The sequence below is a fragment of the Mesoplodon mirus genome (genome assembly GCF_964341445.2).
Source record: "Mesoplodon mirus genome assembly, chromosome: 12".
In the NCBI taxonomy this organism is placed as follows: domain Eukaryota; kingdom Metazoa; phylum Chordata; class Mammalia; order Artiodactyla; family Ziphiidae; genus Mesoplodon; species Mesoplodon mirus.
This window is the reverse complement of record NC_138988.1, coordinates 84,289,219-84,295,218: the sequence shown is the minus strand read 5'-3', so window position 1 is coordinate 84,295,218 and position 6,000 is coordinate 84,289,219.

Genomic DNA, 6,000 nt, shown 5'->3' with positions numbered 1-6,000 from the left:
TTCTTAGTGACTTATTATCCTGGGGATTTCTCCACCCTGCAATCAGCCTTTCCCAAAACCATAAGACTGTACTGCATTTTGTAAATACTGCTGCATTATGTTGCATTGCATGACAATTGTATAATCCAAGACAGATTTGCCACAGGTCTGAACTTCCAAGTTTTTTCAGGAACTTCTCACTCAAAAACCTGTACACAAATGTTCTTCCTGGATTGGACAAAAGACCTAAAGAGACATTTCATCAAAGCAGATACATGGATGGCAAATAAGCTCATGAAAAGGTTTTCAACACCATTAGCCACTGAGGAAATGCAAATTACAGCCACAATGAGATGTCACTGTATACCTATCAGAAAGGCTAAACTAAAACTAGTAACAATGCCAAGTGTTGCCGAGGCTATATACATTGCTGGTGGGAATGTAAAATGGTGCAGCCACTCTGGGAAACACTTTGGCAGTTTCTTTAAAAACTAAACATGCAAGTACCATGCCACCCAGAAGTTGCACTCCTGGACATGTAACCCAGAGAAATGAAGACTGATGTTTACACAAAAACCTATCCTCAAATATTTATAGCAGATTTATTCACAATAGTAAAAAGCTGGAAACAACCCAAGTGTCCTTTAATGGAGAATGTTCAAACTGTGGTGAGCTCATACCACAGAACAGTATTCAGTAATAAAAAGGAATGAACTATTGAAGCACTCAACAACCTGGATGAATTTCCAAAGAATTACAGTGAGTGCAAAAAGCCAATCCCAATAGGTTACATACTATATGTTTCCATTTATATAACATTGTTGAAATTACAAAATTATAGAAATGGACAACAGATTAGTGGTGGCCAGATGTTGGGGGGGCAGGAGGAAAGTGGGTGTGGCTATAAAAGGGCAACATGAGGATCCTAATGGTGATGGAAATGTTCTGTATCTTGACTTTAACAATATCAATACCCTGCTCCTGATATTGCATTATAGTTTTGCAAGATGTCACCATTGGGGGCAACTCAGTAAAGGGTACATGAGATATTTCTGTATTATTTCTTATAATTGCAGGTGAATCTACAATTATGTATAATTTAAAAATTGAATTAAAAAAAGACAGAGGTCAGGACACTGAGACGCAGCCATTTCTAAAGAGTCCTTAGAAGTGGGGGAGAGGGAAGATGGAAACAGAGCAGCTGGAGAGTACAGAGAAGAAAACGTCCAAGGAAGACTGATTCATGAAGGATGAGTTGTCAATAGTTTGTGTCCTGCACAGAATTAAGTTTAGGGCCAAAAAAAGAGACAAAGCATTAGAAACTTGGGAAGTTGATGGTAATGGTTTCCTAGGTTTGGAAGGCAGACCTCAGCTGACAAGCAACTGATGAGGCAAGGAAGTGGAGGCAAATACTGTTCCTGTAACAAGTTTGGTGGTGGTTGGAAGGAAAGATTCTGGGGAAGAAGCACGAGGGCCGGACAGGAGGGCATGTGTTCTCTTTTTTGTTGTCTGAAGATGGACATGCAGGCATTCTGTAGTTTGAAGAGAGGCAGGTAAGAGGGAGAGAGATCAAAGACACGAGGGCAGAATGGAATTGGGAGAAGGGTCAAAAGCTCAGATGGCATATCTATTAGCCTTGGAAATGAGGGAAAATTTTCCTCTGAGTAGGAAGGAAGAGGTTGGGATATGTGAAGAACTACCAAATTAGGAGGTAGGGAAAAAGAGAGCTACAGGAATATCATGACTCTTGTCTCCTTCAAGGCTCAGGCTCAGTTTACCACGCACCCTGCACGCCGCCCTTCCAGCCAGGAGCCACCTCTTCAATTCAACTCAGATGACTTCATTTTCCAGGAACACTTCCTTCAGTTCTCCTGCCTTGCCTCTCTCTTTCTCTTCAGAGTTGCATAGGAGTCCACTTAATAAATATTTATTGAAGGAACATGACGTCGAGAATAAAATGCAGTTGGTATTCCTCATATTAAAGTTCTCTTTTCCATATCTATCTGGATGACCTGTCTCCTTTGCATTAGAAGCTGGCAGAGAATAAGATTAGGGGGAAAGGGAGATCATGAAGTAGAAATGAACAGGAGAAAGAGGAGTACTTTGGGGTCTCTTGACTTTGGCTTACGGTTGTTGGAATAATTCCATGGGAATGAAGAAGGGATAGGTTTGAAGAAAGAGGAACATAGCATAAGTGGAACAGAGCCCGAACCAAGAAAGAAGATACACACTAAATATTACAAAGAAGGGAAAGTAGTTTTCCTTCTGCACGTTTGGATCTACCTCTTTTATTTTGTGAGATGTAGAAGCCCATCCCTAGGCTACTCTGACTAGAAGAATCGTTTTATCGCACAACCCTATGTCTTCCTTTATGAATTTGAGAAAAAAGTTGCCTAGTATTTCGGTATGCTGTTGTTTGCAGTCCGTTCACTCAGTATTTCAATGTAGCTCCGAAAAGAAACTTGCCGAAACCCGGGATCGAACCAGGGACCTTTAGATCTTCAGTCTAACGCTCTCCCAACTGAGCTATTTCGGCTCCGCCCACTCTTCCTTCCAGCAATGTCTTATGACTTTATCCTCTGTCTTTTTATTCACTAAGTATAAAGAATTTGATAAACATCATCGTAAACACTTTGAGGAAACCAAAGATAAATTTAAAAACGGTTTTCATCTTCGAATGGCTCACCAATTTGTGAGGAGAAAGATAAGACAGTTACAAATTAATGTCATAAGAACTGCCGTAACGACTTAGTTAAATCTACAATTTATTCCTGAGTAAATCCACACGTCTGGAGCAGGGAAGGAGACTCTATGCAGCTACGTGGCCCCGATTACTCCTTCTTGGGCATTGCCACATCTTCTCCTTGTCCAGATTTTATTGGTTGGTGCGGAACAGGAGGTTCATGTATGAAACGAATGTGATCTTGCATTGCCTTATTGAATATTCAGAAAAGGAGTGACGCATGCGTACTATGGAGCATTAGCCTTGTAGGTTTATTTTAAGACTTCCTTGTCAGCTTCCCTGGTGGTCTAGTGGTTAGGATTCGGCGCTCTCACCGCCGCGGCCCGGGTTCGATTCCCGGTCAGGGAAAAGCTCCTTTTTCCTCACCTACTCGGCTTTCGTGAAACCAAGGGGGAAACTTGTAAAGAAGACTAAAAGTTGAAGTGTATACAAGTTAACTTTTAATTTTCATACGAGGCATTTTCTGCCTAGAAACTCTGCAACGTTTTTGATATTCCAACCGCAAAATCACAAGTGATGTAAGTTTCAGTTATTTACAAAATTTTGTTAATGAGCACGTTACCTGACATTGACCAAAAAGCTCGCCACTATCCTGAATGCTTCAAAATTTTAATTATTCAGTTGGATGGTCCAGTGAGCAGGAAATTTTGGAGGCAACTGATTAGCTTTAGGAGTTGGCTGAGATTAGCATAACACTTTGTAAAGAGAGTTACGAATGAAGATGAGAGGGAAGAAATCGGGAAGTTATTTCCTGGAAGTTTGCCTTGGCTGGTTGTGGGCGAGTTTCTGAATTCCCGAGAGCGTCTGGAATTGTGAAACGCACTCTCTCCGGCGGGTTTTCTAGTTTCACTGATCCAGCTGGGAGAAGGGGGATCGGCCTAGAAATACTGACACGGTAACTTAATCTTGGATCAAGGCGGTCTCCGGACTGCCTAATCTCCCCAGCGCCTCCACCTGTCTTCCGCTCTGAATTTACAATTTGTCTGGGGTTTCCTAAGAGAGGAAATAGGGGAAGGCCATATTATTAAAGGAAAACTGCTGTCAAAAAACTAAGAAACAGGCAAACGATGTATTCAGCATCTCTGAATGGGCACCTGAGAAATTTACTGACAGCTACTTGAGAAAAAGCAGATTCTGTTATCCTTCTGACTTTTGACAAGGTTTGATGCCTTTGTGATAATTCGCTCCTGTCTGACAGTATTGGGGCACGAATCTTTGTTACTTAGTTTGTCTAAATAGCAGCCACAGAAGTATTGCTTATTACTTCCTTCTCATTTCTTATAAAAGTTCGATGCACATATGAACTCTCCACAAGCTTCCAAACAAAGATCATGGTGACCCTGATCTTACTCTACCAACAGATGGGGACACGATGTTTTTATGATCATGTTAAATGAAGCAGTAATACTCTTTTTCTAACTAATTGCACATTCCCTGCTCTCCCCCAACCCCCATATATAAATTCACAAATTCCAAAACCTCTTTGAGATGGGACACTCCTTTGTCATCTTGCCAGTACTCTCCTTGAGTTAATACACTTTGACGCCTATGTAAGATCAATTTGTCTAAGAAATTTTGTTTTGCCATAAGTATAAAAGTGGTATAGTTTGTCAAATTTCTGTATATACTGAAGCTGTTCTGTTTCTTTCTGCTTAGTGTTTCACAGGAAATCAACCCTATAGGGCTGATGGCAATCACTCCTGAACAACAGCCTCTTTTAATGATGTCGTATTTTGTCTCCTCTATATGCAGCAAGAATCCTTTGCTTCATTTAGTTTTATATGTCTGTTTTTAGGGAGGAGACTGGGTAGAACCCCTGAATGTGTTTAATGGTTTTCTAAATTTTAAAACTATCTTACATAAACCTAATTGGATTAGAGACAAAGGATTCTTCTTTGAAAGTGATGTGACTTCTTTTTTTATGCTTCTGTTATGAGCTATTTCTTATTCTCCATGGGGGGGGGAATCTCTAATCTGTATTTTAGCACAGTAGGTTCTGTGCTCATGATACTGCTACCTAATTACTTGTCAACTCAGAGAGAAAATGGCAAAAATATAACAAAACCAAAATCCACATAAGTACAAGAGGAAGGAGGGAGAACTTGAATGACTATAAGAAAAAGGACAACAGTTGGGGGTCAGTAAATCAATCTTAAGGGCCAAGGTAGGTTTGCACTACACTAGTCCCTATGGAAGATGAAAAATGAGCAAGACATGCTCCTATCTCTCAATTAACATCCCTAAACCCCAGTCTCCCCATCTGTAAAAAGGGAATAAAAAATCTACCGCATAGATTTGCTATGGGGAGTAATGCACAAAAACTGCTCAGCCATACTATTAGCCTAATCCATATGATTTTATTGTTATTATTATTTTTATTACATTTGTGGTGCTTAGGATGAGTGGAGGAGACATATTGTGAACAAGTTTTCCATTGGGCAGAAAGAGTAATCTGCTAAGAAAAAAAAGTGTGGAAAATCACGGTGGTGTGCGTGTGTGTGTGTGTGTGTGTGAGAGAGAGAGAGAGAGAGAGAGAGAGAGAGAGAGAGATTCGGAGGCAGGGTGGAGAACTGACTTATTTAAAGTGGACTTTGAAGAATGAGCAAGATTTCTGTGAGGGAATGAGGAGGAGACCGGCATTCCAGGACAAGGGATCAGGGGAAGCAAAGCGCGGAATTGTGAAAGCGCCTGGATCGTTCAGGACTTTGAAATCCGAACTCTTTGAATTCTGAACTAAAATTTGGAAAATCTCTGCTACTGATGGGATGGCATACATTTTCAATGTCAAGCTTTCTGGCCATACCCAGTGAAGCTAGAATTACACTTCTGTATATGTTCCGATGGCAATTGCTGACAAACCCACGTCCTAAAGGTGCATAGTTGCTACCCAGAAATTTTCTCAAGTCGGTCGGTCCTGAGGAACTAATTTTAAATGCTTTACAATCAGTTTAGTCTCTAAAGAGAAGATCATCAGAGTTCCCTGTTCGACTTCCAGGAACCTGTGAGGGTGGTTCCAAATCTCACTCTGACGCCCGGCCCACCCAGCTGTCGGACTGAAGCTGTGGGTTCCCCAAGACTGAACTAGAACCAGCGAGAGAGGCAGTCCTCCCCGCTTCCTAGAGAGTACACACTGAGCTGACAGTTGGATAGAGGGTACTAGAAAGTGCCTCTCTAGGGAACAGGAAGAGGGATATATTTGTATACCGTTTAAATTCTTTGTTCTGTGTGGCGTAGGCCTTTAGTCCTTGCAGGGGTTGTCTCCTGAGGAGCACGGTTGG